The 15,415-nt window shown below is 38.2% G+C and overlaps 1 long non-coding RNA gene across 1 annotated transcript; it reads right to left on the bottom strand.

Annotated features, from left to right (window-relative positions):
* Positions 1–8,186: 8,186 nt before the first annotated feature.
* LOC107983593 (uncharacterized) lies at positions 8,187–8,753 on the bottom strand. The gene is made up of 2 exons (XR_001730954.2): positions 8,493–8,753; positions 8,187–8,444 (listed from the first exon to the last, which is right to left on the bottom strand). It is a non-coding gene; the product is annotated as an uncharacterized LOC107983593 (long non-coding RNA).
* Between the last annotated feature and the right edge of the window lie 6,662 nt (positions 8,754–15,415).

Below are 15,415 nucleotides of genomic sequence, written 5' to 3'. Positions count from 1 at the left end.
ACATTATTTTCTACTTTAATGTTTGGCATTCCCCTTTTCTCTAGATATTTTTCCATACAGGATTTAGGCCCTAGACTTGAGGGAGACTTTCAGTTTGACCATCTATGTAAATCTGGTTTGCCCATTGATTTCATATGTCCAGGATTGTTAAGACTTCCAGAAGAGCTGAAGTGTTATACAGAGGTGATATTAAGAGACCTGAATGTATCAGTTAAATAATGAATAGGCAGAAGCCATCATATTAAAGTCAAGCCCATTTTGATTAAATTGGATCATAACAATGTGGAAAGAAAACATGCAGAAAACATAGACATCTTAAAAAGTTCTCTAGTGACACAGTGAGGACACTGTAATGTACTACAGCAGATGCCTATTTTCGTAGTTTACTGTTAATTTTGCCACAGAGGAAAAAAGAGGTTTCAACTGAGGAGCCTGACCCCCACTAGAAAATATAGGAAATGTCAGCTAAGCTTTCTTCATAAGCATTCTATTTCTGAGCAAAATCCAAGCAGTTATTCACAATTTCGACTAATCTACAAACCTCCATATTGATCAATTGGTATTTGCAAAATCAGGGAGTGATCATTTTTGTGCACGAATAATGTACTGCATAGTGGACTTTTTCATGGTTGCTGCCATTACAGTCTCAACAATGTTTATCATACTGTTGGTCATCAAGGGTACAGGAATCAAATATACATAGCATGAATACCGGTCTAAAGCTTAATTAAAATGGGTGTGGTTTAAACCTTGAATTTATTTTAATGCGTGATTGTTGGGCATTGCTATTTTCTCTGGAACTTAGCATTTGCTGTTGCTGTCAAATCAAGTGCTGCAAAACTTTGTTGTTAATACATGCCTGGTTACACCATTTAGTCTCTCAATACTTTGGGTAATAATATGCCCAATCTTTGTGTTGCCAAATATAATTCCAATGGCCTTCTGTTAATGATATATACAAGTGTACATCTTGTGTCCTTTTTGGGCAATTGTGGAGGTTATATTATCTTTTTCTCTCCCTGAAGGACTCACTGTTTTGCTATGATAGTCGGTGGCTGCTGCCAGGGGGAGTTGGAGAAATCTCTGGCTATGGCCTTTTAGCCAGACACAGAACAATTTCATTATCCACCGATACCTCTGGATCCTGCAAATGAATCCTGGGATGGATGAAATGGGAGCCACGGTCTAGTTCTGTTTCTGGAACTTTGACATTATATTTGTGCTGTGGGATCTTGGCCTGTAAGAGGAGGGTGTACCATCATGCCCTTTTCTTCTGGCTGCAAAAGGTCTCAGGGCTATCCTGAGTAGGTCATGCATTCTTCTCCTGACTGGCAAGGATTTTCTACCTCTAAGAACTGCTGAATGAGGAAGGGAATCAGCCTCCCTAGAGCAGCACTTAATGTGAGTGAAATGCTGAAATAAGCAAATAGAGTATGTCCCCCCAATACCCACAAGATGCAGATAATACCCCTTTAGGAGTTTTTAAGATCTTCCAGCACAGCTTTATGATAATATCTGGCAAAAGTAGTTCATTTTGCTATGATCCATGGTTTCCCATTTCCACAATAAGTTTAGGAAAAGGATTCCATGGATATGGGGGCTGTATTCATAGAATCAGAGTTGGAAGAGATGAGAACATGCCATCTAGTCCACAATCAAAGCACCCTTGACAGATGGCTATCCAACCTGTTTAAAAGCCTACATCTACATTTCACCTCTACCTACTGTAATTTTTCTGTAACTCTTTTCAAATAGTAGTTGAATTAATTTTCCTGATTCAGCACAAATTGCTCTTTTAAAAATGGTATATGATCATCTTGGATCCAGCAGGCCTTTTTCAGCAGGAAACACCTTTGACTGAACCACAGAATTCTTGTTTGCTTAGATGTTCATAGATGTCATGTAAGAGCCAGCCAGCTAACTAGCTCATAGGTAAAAAGTTCAGGACCACAGGCTTATCTCCATCAGGTGGATCCTAGTTTCTGGTTTATTAGCCAAGTTACACATCCAAGGAAAAAAAACCCTACATATACACAATTAATCCCAATTAGAAAGCTGCTTAGTGAATATGTGTACCAGCCCTAGCCTGGGCATGATTCTCTTGCCCCCCAAATAGAAAACATTTTAATCTTGATCTTTCAAACAGCCTAATAATCATGTGTTTTAAAGGCTGGGAAATACCATAGCTCAGAACATATATACAATAAAAGCAGGGTTATGTTTTAAAAGAAAAAAATGAATTGTTTGCTTATTATGAACTGTTTAGAACTACTTTGGGAAAATACAGCAAATGTAGAAAATCTTTCTGATTTATTTTTATGCCTGCTACAAATGCCTATGAACAAGATGTAGTGGCTGGGATATGGATTTGATTATAAAGAAGACTAGCTGTGCCCGGCCACGCGTTGCTGTGGCGAAGTCTGGTGGTATGGGAAATAAAGTATTGAGGAATTGGTGGTAGTTAAGGTAAAGGGTAAACATTTTCCCCTGACATTAAGTCCAGTCATGTGTGATTCTGGGGGTTGATGCTCATCTCCATTTCTAAGCCGAAGAGCCGGCGTTGTCCGTAGACTCCTCCAAGGTCATGTGGGATGACTGCATGGAGCGGCGTTACCTTCCCGCCGGAGCAGTACCTATTGATGCACTCACATTTGCATGTTTTTGAACTTCTGGGTTGGCAGAAGCTGGGGCTAACAGTGGGGGCTCTCTCCGCTCCCCCAATTCAAACCTGCGCCCTTTCGGTCCAGAAGTTTAGCAGCTCAGCACTTTAACACGCTGCGCCATCGGGGGATATTATTTCCTAAAGGTTGTGAATATACAATATTTTTGATTGTTGTTTTTTGTTTGTTTGTTGGAGGCAAGTATGAATGCTGCAATTAGGAAAAATGATTAGGATGTAATGGCCTTGCAGATTTAAAGCCTGACTGTTTCCTCCCTGAGTGAATTTTTTGTTGGGAGGTGTTAGCTGGCCCTGATTGTTTCCTGTCTGGAATTCGCTTGTTTTCAGAGTGGTGTTCTTTGCGATATTTTATGTGCTTCTACTGTTTATGGCCCTGAGAAAACAGAGGATTTGCCAGACTTTGATGATGGGAATACTTTGTTGGGAGGTGTTTAGCTGGCCCTGATTGTTTCCTGTGTGGAATTCCCCTGTTTTCAAAGTGTTGTTCTTTATTTAGTGTTCTGATTTTAGAGATTGTATTGTTCTGTTTTATTATACCTCATTAATTTTTATATATTCTGATTTTAGTGTTTTTGAATACTTGGAGCCAGATTGTATTCGTTTTCACGGTTGACCGCAACACAATAATAATAATAATAATAATAATAATAATAATAATAATAATAGTAATGATAGTAATAATAATGACTTTGGCAATACACAATGCTTCACTGCCTTCTCAGCTTCCTTTCTGGAAGAATCCTTTCTTGGGAGGTGTTAGCTGGCCCTGATTGTTTCCTTTGTGCAATTCCCAATTTCCCTGCTTTCAGACTGTTGGTCTTTATTTACTGTCCTGGTTTTAGAGATTATATTGTTCTGCATTATTCTATCCCAGTAATTATTTCATATTAAAGTAGAATCTCACTTATCCAACATTCGCTTATACAATGTTCTGGATTATCCAACACAGTCTGCCTTTTCATAATCAGTGTTTTTGTAGTCAGTGTTTTAAATTCATTGTGATATTTTAGTGGTAAATTTGTAAATACAGTACAGTAGAGTCTCACTTATCCAACGTAAACGGGCCGGCATAATGTTGGATAAGCGAATATGTTGGATAATAAGGAGGCATTAAGGAAAAGCATATTCCGGCCCAGCTTATCTGTCCGAACGTGTCTCCCGCTACGACCCACCTCGAAGCTTAAGATCGTCAGATGAGGCCCTGCTCGCGGTCCCGTCAGCCTCACAGGTGCGGCTGGCGGGGACGAGAGACAGGGCCTTTTCAGTGGTGGCTCCCCGCCTATGGAACGCCCTCCCCATTGAAGTCAGGCAGGCTCCCTCCCTCCTGTCTTTCCGAAAGAGGACAAAAACGTGGTTATGGGACCAGGCATTTGAGCATGAGTAGCAGCAAAAATGAGATAAGAATATATGACCTACTGACAGACCCCACATGAACATGGAAAGCGCCTTAAATGTATATTTAAATGTATAATTATGTATATTTTAATGGCTATTCTTAATTTTATTGTAATTTTTAATCTTGATGGATTTTTAAATTTGATGAAAACTGTTTTTAATGTGTATGGTTATACTGTAAGCCGCCCTGAGTCCCCTGATGGGTGAGAAGGGCGGGGTAGAAGTGATGTAATAAATAAATAAATAAATAAATAAATATTAAATATCAAATTAGGTTATGATTTTACAAATGAAGCGCCAAAACATCATGTTAGACAAAAATTTGGCAGAAAAAGTAGTTCAATATGCAGTAATGCTATGTAGTAATTACTGTATTTATGAATTTAGCACCAAAATATCACGATATATTGAAAACATTGACTACAAAAATGCGTTGGATAATCCAGAATGTTGGATAAGCGAGACTCTACTGTAATTACTACATAGCATTACTGGGCATGGAACTACTTTTTCTGTCAAATTTGTTGTTTAATATGATGTTTTGGTGCTTAATTTATATAACGATTACCTAATTTGATGTTTAATCGGCTTTTCCTGAATCCCTTCTTATTATCCAACATATTCACTTATCCTGCCAGCCTGTTTATGTTGGATAAGTGAGACTCTACTGTATATTGATAATCTTATATTATCTGCTTAGAACTGGATTATATGAGGCCCCTTCTTCACAGCTGTATAAAATGCACACTGAAGTGGATTATATGGTAGTGTGGAGTCAAGATAATCCAGTGCAAAGCAGATAATATAAGATTATAAATGGGTTATATAGCTGTGTGGAAGGGCCTTGAGTCTACACTGCCATATAATCCAGTGCAAATTAGATAATCTGTGGAAGAAGCCTAAGTGAGGCCTAAATCTGCCTGTCCCCTAACTGAACCCTGGCTGTCCCTTGGCTGAGTTGGTTGCTAGGAGACCAAGTGGGCAGAGATTAGCCCTCTAAACTGGCAGCAATTGGATAAAAACAATTATTGCTCTCCCTCTAATTAGGACTTTATTTTTCTTTTCTTTTTGTTGTATCAACCTAGAGGCGTGGATGATGGGTTGTGTTGTCAAATTTCGAGGTTGGGGGGCCTGTAGTTTTGTTGTTTTGTCCGGTGCCCTGATTCCATCACTCTTATATATAGATTGATTTTGGATGGAACCCAGTGTGGGAATAGGGAGGAAGAAATGATAGCCCTTGCTTTCTGTCTTGTTCTTTGTTTGATTCCTTTATTTTCTCTTCCCCTCTTTTCCTGTAGTAGATTGGAAGTCTTCAGAAAAGTGAACAATTTTGCTTTTCAGTTCTGTATATTATTATTTTCCTATAATATTTTAAAGGGGCAGGCTTGATATTATACATGTTTTTTCAAACTTTGTGTATATGTAATTCTAGAAAAAAATATTGGAAATTATAGTAGTTTTCTATGGACCACTCTGGTTAATTATCCTAAAGGCATCAGATCTCATCTGATTTTGGAAGCTAAGCAGGGCCTGACTATTTAGTCTATGGGTGGGAGATCAATGAATACCTGATGGTGTGGGCTGTATTTCAGAGGAAGGAACTGGCAAAACCATCTCTGTGTATTCCTTGCCTGAGAAAACGCTTTGAAATTCATGGGCTTACCATAACTTGACAGGTGACTTGAAGTCACATACAAACAAGGACCATTTCAAATAACTATAACCCATGCAACTCTTCCTTTGCATTAAAACATCTATAGAGAACATGAATGGGACTATACTTTGTTTACATGTTTGTTGGGATGCTAGTAATAGCAGAATCTTATTGATTATGTCCCTACCAAACAGATGCATGTTATCTTCTCACAGGATAATATTTGTCTGTGCACACACACACACCCTTCACCCTGGTTGTGCATTTAAATTTGTATACAGGTTCATTGGAAATTTAGCTTGGAAATTTTCAAAAATGATTAGTTTGACTGCTAATTACAGGGTTTAAAAAGTAATCCATTTTCATTACTAATTATGTTAAAAAACTAAACTCATTCTCATAGTACTTTTTGTTATTTAGTTATTTGCACTCCTTGTTACATTGCTTTCTGCATTGACCAAGATCAGCTAATCCCATTGCTTTCTGTATTGGCCAATATCTCATGGCCCCACTTCTCTCTCCTGCTTTATCGGGCAGCAGCCTCTGTAAGCAATGCAGTTTGTTCAGTCTATACACGTTAGGAAACTCTTGCCAATGTCCTATTATGCATTTTTGTAATTCATTAGCAATTTTCTTAGTGTTTCTGCTATGTAGATAAGCATATATAAAGTTACATAACACACACTTGATGCAGTGTTCTGGTCTTCATGTTCACACACACACACACATATCTGCCAACCTAGCCGTTCGAAACATGCACACGTGAATAGATCAATAGGTATCACTCCTGTGGGAAGGTAACGGCGCTCCATACAGTCATGCCGGCCACATGACCTTGGAGGTGTCTACGGACAATGCTGGCTCTTCGGCTTAGAAATGAAGATGAGCACCAACACCCAGAGTTGGACATGACTAGACTTAATGTCAGGGGAAAATCTTTACCTTTACCTTATATATAGACTTCTGATGACTCCATGAATTCCATAAGTTTTCTTAGACAAGGAATACAAAGAGATGGTATGGTCAGTTTCTTCCTCTGAAATATGGCCTACAGAGCCTGGTATATATTGGTAATCTCCCATTCAAGTATTAACCAGGGATGACATATTTAGCATTTAAGAGCAGATGAGATCCGGTGGCTTTAGAGTTATACTGTCTTATTTGAAGACGAGAGGGAGTCAATACATTCAGATGTTTTCTACAGTCCCATATCATTGGTCATGATGGGTGGAGCCACAGGGCAAGTAATCTATAGGACTAAATGATCTCCGCTCTGGTCAAGGTCACAAATGCATCACCCTCAAGTTTCACTCTTCCCATTTTATTTATTTCTTCTCATTGCATATCCTGATCTAGTTACGTTTATTTTATTTATATCCTGCCTTCCTCCCAACAGGGAAAGCTAAATATGATTAAAAACCTCATGGTGAAGAAGTTTTTTAAAAATTGAATTGGGTATCAAGTTAAAACAACTCAAATTTTACAACAGTATAAAATCATGTAAGACCCCAGCTCTTCTGACCAGGTCAAAGAGAACAATTTTTAAAATCTTAATTTATTCTGATTCTTTGATGTTCAATTGAAATAGACTATATTTTCTTGCCCCTTCCCTTGCTCCCCACAGTTTCACTTCCTTGAGTAAAACTGTGAGTCTAAAAAACATACAAAGTTAGCAGCTGTATACATGTTTGGAACTGGGAGACTAAATTCACTCATGCTGGGAACAAAGGCACACAGTTCTTTTTCTTCTTTTTAAAAGAAGAAAGCCAGAGTTCAAACTAAGCTTACTAGTTCTACAAAAGGGTTTCAATCAACAAATCCATGATGGCATTTTACAGATTTGTTTGAAAAGTTATCATAACTTTAATCAGTCTGCATTCCTGTACACTTAACAAAATATTCTTCTTTCAAAAGCAAAAACCTTCCCTTCAATCCAATCAAAAACTTTGAAGAGATTCCAAACTGAGTTTAGCTTCTTTTTGTGTTCTGCCTGTAGAGCCAACTTAGCCATAACATGACAAGAGACCAAAGATGATTATTGCACAATCATTTCATTTGAACTACATTGCTTTTAAAAAAATGAAAGATGGGAGGTAATTGCTTTTAGTAAGCTGCCAAGGAGATTATAGCTGCTTTATTCATTTCTCTCATACTTCAGACAATACCTTTCCCATCCATGCAGTACGTCTTCAAAGTCACTATACTTGTTGTCATATGGACAGGACAATATACGTATCACATTCAAGACATTGTGTGGATATGTGAACCTGCAGATGATAACAAACCTTATTCTTTTCAATGGGACAAACAATGGAGGTACCAAGAAGAAAGTGTAGCTTGTACAGGAAGCCTTTTGTGAATAAATAACTGTGGATAAGTGAAACCATGTATATCGGATCTGCAGATACAAGATTCGTATTGTATTTGCTTACAAAAATTCAAACATTACTTTTAAAATAAATTATTAGATGGAGATTATTTTAATTACAATAAAACAACACATTAAAAACTAAGACAGCAGTCTGTTATAGTAGCAAAACAATAGTTTGAGCAACGTGTTTTTAAAACAGAATCAGTGATTTTTTTAAAAGTTGGTAATGCGTGAGAATCTATTCCAGAACTTAAATCTGGGAAGAAATTTCTAAAAACACAACAACAAAGGGTCTTCCCTACTATCATTCAGAAGTTGTGAGGACTCTAAAGCAGGGTGATATCCTAGATGTTGGTTTGCATAGCAAACAGTGGGACTTGCATTCCAACAACATCTAAAATATCATGTGGTGCCCACCTCTTCTCTTGTCAATGATCTCTAAATAAAGTATTCTAGAACAGGCAGACACACATGGAGACCAATGGGCTATCTATCCTTCCCCTATACTGGTAATAAGGAGAGCAAAGTATTACATATAAAAAAACAAGCTATCTGAGTAAAGACCAGAACATGATTGAAATGCTTATGTGTTGTCTTAGTAATCACAGGCAGGTTGCAAGGAATTGTATTGAAAGCTTTCTGTGTCATGTTGGTGGTATTGTAGCGGAACCTTTGTGCTGCGGTTCTTGTTGGGCGCAGTGGAGGAATGGAGGACGGACAACTGAAGGAATTCCAAGAAAGCAGTTTTATTTCGCTAATGGCCACTAGGGTTCCCCCTAGCACAAAGTAAGTGCCTCTCCAGGGAGAACGCCCAGTGGCAGGCTGAGTAAACATTTATACACACTCCAGGGTTCGGGTTATGCCCGCCCACAAGCAAATTCATTGGCTTAGAGTTGTGACGCTGCCCAATCAATGCTGACCAGCAGGCCGGCTGCACTCTTTTTGTGCCGTGCTCACAAATCTTTCAGAGCGCCTGCGTACGCATGCGCTGTTTGTTTATCTTTAGCTTTCATTTCTTCAGAAACACATGATTTCCCAGAAGTCACATGTTTCTGTGAGTTTATGCACCCGGGTCGCTAGCTGTCGCCATCTCTGCCCATATATGGTATTTCCTGGGGTTCCTTAACCTCCCGCCTCAGTATAGGGGACTTTTTGGACCCCCCTTTTTTTTTGGGGGGGGGAAGCAATCAGTTGATTGTAGTCACATAGGATCATATAATTGGAAAGACCACAAAGGCTCTCCAGTCCAACCCCCTGCCATGCAGGAACAATCAAAGCACCCCTGACAAGAGGATTATCCAATTCTGCTTAAAAACCTTCAGAGGAGACTCTACTGGACTCCCAGGCAACATATTCCCCTGCTGAACAGCTAATAGCATCAGGAAGTTCATACGAATGTTTTGGTAGACCTAAGCATCAGACTCATGAGCTGCACTTTCCCCACTCTTGGTCTATATTAATGGTTCTCAACCGGAATCCTGACATGTTTGGCCTTCAACTCCCAGAAATCCTAACAGCTGGTAAACTGGCTGGGATTTCTGGGAGTCACAGGCCAAAACACCTGGGGACCCACAGGTTGAGAACCACTGGTCTATACTGAGACATTATCCCAAAGAACACGCATCACATAAACATCATTGCTGATGAGGCTATGACTCACTATTCCCAATACTGACCTTTGTTTTCAGCATTCTCTTTCATATTGTTTTATATTAAGATTCCTCCTGGATTGGATAAGAAGTCAATTCACGCTAATATCTGTTTCTCAATGTCTCCCCACCGTCTTCAAATGCTTCTGGGGAGTCTGTAAACAGGACATGAAGCAATTAACTCTCCAGTTTCCATCTGCCCTAGTCAAAAGGGTGAACAGTCAATGGAAGTTCCAATCTACAATATCTGGAAAGTCTCAAGTCCATCCTTCTTACCATAATGTGCTTACAGAACAATCTTGTGGATGTCTACCAAAAGAAATCACCAATTAGTATGATCAGACTTCATTCAAGATAGAGACGAGATGGTCCAAGGATCAGTGCTGGCCCAACAAGACAGCCTGCAGTGAGTTTCGAGGAAAGAATGTAGCACTTGTGGCCAATGGACAGAATTGTGGAGCTAGTTCCTGGCACATTGGGAAAAACACCCTGCCAGCTCCTCACATCAAATAGCTTAAGAAGCATTGACCCAGAAGACAGCAGCCTCAATTAGTTAAGAGTTTCATATGCAAGAAACAAAGGGATGATTTGACTCCGGAAACTGGGTGAGGCACAACTGAATTCCATTCACAGGGGTTTCCAGGTATCAGTGGAACTGAATAATAAAAGCCTTTCATTCTCTGTGAACAACAATCATTTGCAGACTGAAATAAAACTTCAAAGACAAGAAAGTTAAAGATGTTCTGGATATCACACAGCAATACTGGAAGGTTCTGATTTTTAAAATATTTGTGAATGAGTCTTCAATCATATATATATATATATATATATATATATATATATATATATATATATTCTTGTTTCTTAAATCTTGGGAAAATCCTGTTTCAACAGAGATACAAGTTAACTGAAGCGGAAAACCTGGCATTAGCCTCTTTATGTTATGCTGGTTATTCTTTATTTACATTTCCATCTATCAGTTGACAATATACTTACTAATATAAGAGAAAACATTCTCAGGACAGATCATTTACATTCCATAACCCACTTTTCTAGTTTTGCCAAATATTTCAATTAAAATGTATATTAAATATATATTAAGTGTATATCTGCACTAACTGACAAATGCCTGTTAATGCTTGTTGAACTAGTTTTGAGATTTTTGGAAATAAAAAAAGTTCAGTTTAACAGGAGCTAACTCATAGTTTCTAAGTAATAAAAAATAATGTTCTACAATTTAAAAAAAATCAGTGCTGATGTTGGTGCCAACAAGTGTTTTATTTGTGGTTTAATCTTTTTAGTGACACAGTATTTTGTTCCAGGCACCAGAGTTTAAAAATCAAAAGTTGTAAAATTGAATATTTAGGATATCTAAGAACATTACAGGAATAAGGGTATCTAGCTGAGATTGTGGAAAGAACTTTCTGAATGATTTATGTTTATTGTAAAATTCATGTCGATCAGCAGGGGTGTCATTTTGTGTGTCTCTCCGACTTTGTTGTACTTTCTTTCAGCCTACTTGTAAAATGGAAGAACTGATGGCTAGTGAAGATGTCTAACAGGGATTCTGGTTTTTTTTCTTTTTGGTAAAAAAAGGAACTTGGGGCTTTGAGGATATCAGAGGCTCAAAAAATGGCCGCCCTTTACCTTTGTTGTGGTTGTTTCTGACTTAAAAGAAACCCGAAGACAAACCTATCATGGGATTTTCTGGGGATGAGTGTGTGACTCACCCAAGGTCACCTGTAGGTTTTCATGACCAATTGGAGAATCTAATCTAGGTCCCAGAATTGTAATCCATCACTCACACCCCTATACTATTTTTGCATTGTTCTTATTTTCATTTCAGAAAATTTCCAAAATGTTGACCTGCAAAAGAATTCAGGAATGTAATTCTACCCTCAGTGAACTATATCAGAATCTCTGACTATTTGTAAAAGTGCTTTTTAATCATGTCAGAAGCAAACATAATGCAAGTTGCTTCTGATGTGAGAGAATTGGCTGTCTACAAGGACGTTGCCCAGGGGACGCCCGAATGTGTTACCATCCTGCTGGGAGGCTTCTCTCGTTCCTGCACGGGAAGCTATGGCTGACAGACAGGAGCTTATCCTATCTCACGGATTTGAACCATCAATCTTCAGGTCAGCAGTTTAGCCAGCACAAGGGTTTAACCCATTGTGCCACTGCAGCCCATATTGGTAAAAGTGGGAGATATGCATTTATTTTATGGCTGGCAATTTTAAATGCTTAAGATGGTTAAATAGAGTAGATGTTGTGTTATGCGTTTAATATTTTTTTCTATACCATTTTATAATTAATATGCCCTAATCACTATTTCATTGTTTCATTATAATGTTCTATGCCATTTGTACTGTAAATGTTGTAATTATTATGCTTTGTACGAGATATATGGTAATTGCTTCAATAGTTGTATCATTGTATCATCATCATCATCACTGTGACTATTACAACTACTATTATAATGCATTCCATATCAGTCATATTTTTACGGTCATTTATTGCTTTTCATTATCTTGGCTGTCATTTCAATAAATGTTTAATTGACTTTATTTTTGGTATTGTTCTTGCTTAAGTGATCACTTTTCATTACATTTATTGAATCAAATTACAATAGTGATAATCTTAAAAGCAGTTTGGTTTTTATGTTTTACTTACTTGGTTTAAAGAGGCAGGCACATATCTATTTGAGATGGTCCAGAACAGAGTGATATTCTAGCTAAAATCTCTTTACAGCAAAAAAAATTATTTACTGTATTTATTTAATTTGTATACTGCTCTTCTCCCCCAGGGGGACCCAGAGCGGTCTTACATAATGGCAGAATCAAATGCCACATATAATACAATATGTAGAAAAACCAAACATAAAACACAAATAAAAGCCGGTATCCAAATCAAATTGAAACAATTAAAACCATGTGACCATTACAAAAGGGGAAGCTTCAAGCCAAAGTCAGAGCCAGTCTGTGTTCGAATTAATATTAATCCATCAGGTCGTATCAGCTCATATCTTAGGATGGGCCAAATGCTTGAAAATAGCTATCTTTAACACCAATACAAGTGAGAATAACATAACCCCAACTACTAAGCTTAATAATTAGGGCTCAGAGACTTATTTTATTGGATTTTAATGGAGTTATAGTGTTTTATAGCTTTGATACTGTAAAGTTGTTCATCACCTCTGGGGATTCTTTGTGAGTCAAAAGCCAGAACACTAATGAAAAGCTCTTTAAAAGTAAAACAAATACATACATTCATTATGACTGTGGAAATAGCTGGTGCTGAGGGAACCACACATTCCCTTCAATTGATTTCTCCTTTCCACATACTTCTGTAGATTTTACCCACTGGAGACCCTTTTCTTTCTTTCTCTTTCTCTCTTTCTCTCTTTCTCTCTCTCTCTCTCTCTAAGGAAATCAAGGATTATTTCTTTTCTTTCCTTGCAACTTCACCACCTAGGTAAAGGTTGTGCAAATTCCTCTGTAAATAGAAAGTGACACAGATGGATATCGCCCACTTCAGTAAATAGACTGTTTCAGTTTATAGACTTCCCTCCAGTGTTTACCTCTCCCTCCATGAATTAATGCACTTTCCCCTCAAGTTTAGTGGCTGGCTGACCTTTTGAAAGTGGGTTTTGTCGCCTTTTCTTTATGACCAACCTTTTTAGTTGGGCTTGAACCCAAGTGGTTCAACAACAATCTAAATCACTTGCTGCAAAGAGAGAATAAAACTGTTTTATAATCTAGTAAATTAATGAGTTTTTTCTGAAAATATTCATGGAGTTTGGTTTTGCTTTGCACTGTATGGATACGGATAATAAAACAACATGTGCATTCTGTCTGAGCTAAGCGAAATGTCTAGAGGTATTGTAACAAATCAATTTTAACATTTTAATATGCATGAAATTTTAAGTGCTTCAAATGCTTATGTCCTTCGTGGGCCATGCTTTTCTGTTGACCACAACTTGGTGGCAAAAACATTCAATTTGGGATATCTCCAGATACAGCGGGAAATCTTGGCTGAAATCTTGGGAGACAGGCAAGTCCAGGCAGTGTACACAATACTGAGATAGACAGAACAATTATCTGATTTGGGAAAAGCAATTTCCTATTCATGTTCTGTATAATGCAAACCTCAACTATACATTTCTCAATGTATCCATGTTTAGGGATTGCCCCATTAGTTTGAATTGATAAAACAGGTCCATGAAAAAAGAATGGGTGCATGATGACTGAAGAGGGAAGCAAAGACAAGTGAGGAGTGTCATATGGACATGGGAATTCCCACTCTCAATTAGAATCACTAGAGAGGAAGATACTATTACAGGTATGTCAAAGTATGATTCTGGGCATGACTTCTTTAAGAGAAAATTTGGTACAAAAGACAGAAATAACATGGAAAGAATAGGGGTAGCTTTCCACACCACACACAGCTACAGTAGGATTGGCTTGGGTAGAATCCCACTCTTTCCCATCTCAAGCCTTACTCGATAGGTTACTACAGACACATTGCTGCAACCCAACAGTGGAAGTCTGAGTCTCTCCAACACTCTATGAGCCACCTAGTGTCAATGTGACTAAACAACTTCCAGCTACACAGAGGTTGCTAAGGAAAGGCGGCAGGGCGGGCATAAAAAAGGCGTTAAAATCGGAGTTCTCGGAGGCTTTATTAACTGATGTCTGTCTGTACTTATTGTAAGATATTTTTTCAGCAGTAGTGCAGTTGAACTTCATAGGTAATATTGCTATGACCAAGAATTTCTTCAACAAATTACACCAGAATTGGAGTGTTGAAAATTCCACATGAAGAAACATTAAGAAAACAAATTCTTTAGCTGATTTTGGAATGCAAATGTATAAACATATTTGTTTCTAATTTGCAAGGTTTTATCTCACAGGCATCTAAATTTTGGAGTGTTCTTAGAAGATGAAAGGGAGCTATGAAAGTGATGCACATGGCTTTCGGAAACCAGTCTTCCCTTGGAAACTATATGCAGAGAAGAGTGTTAACGGGCTAAAAATGAAAACCATGTAAGGGCAGTTTAGTTTATGCATGTGTACTCAGATCTTTCTATGGACCAAGGAAGACATGTTTGCTATCTATTTTGGTTCTGCATAGTTGCTTTTCGTTTCACAAATGACTGAAATGCTTGCTTGCCGATGCCAGGGACCAGACTAGAGCTGTCGGATAGCAAGAAAGAGACCAGCACTGAGTCCTCAGTCCTGTAAGTTATGAGAATAAGGAAGCTCCTATAAGGCAGAAAAATGAAATGCAAAGATACAGAATGAGGGACACCTGGCTCAAAAGCAGTTTGTGTCAAAAAGATCCTGGAGTCTTCATGGACAACAAGTTAAACACGAGCCAACAATGTGATGCAGCAGCTAAAAAAGCCAATGGGATTTTGGCCTGCATAAAAAGCAGTATGGTGTCTAGATCAGTGGTTCTCAACCTGTGAGTCCCCAGGTGTTTTGGCCTACAACTCCCAGAAATCTCAGTCAGTTTACCAGCTGTTAGGATTTCTGGAAATTGAAGGCCAAAACATCTGGGGACCCACAGGTTGAAAACCACTGGTCTAGATCCAGGGAAGTCATGCTACCCCCCTATTCTGCCTTGATCAGACCACACCTGGAATACTGTGTCCAATTCTGGGC

Source organism: Anolis carolinensis, chromosome 1, assembly GCF_035594765.1.
Source record: "Anolis carolinensis isolate JA03-04 chromosome 1, rAnoCar3.1.pri, whole genome shotgun sequence".
In the NCBI taxonomy this organism is placed as follows: domain Eukaryota; kingdom Metazoa; phylum Chordata; class Lepidosauria; order Squamata; family Dactyloidae; genus Anolis; species Anolis carolinensis.
The sequence above is the reverse complement of the archived record's forward strand: the minus strand, read 5'-3'. Positions and strand labels throughout refer to the sequence as shown.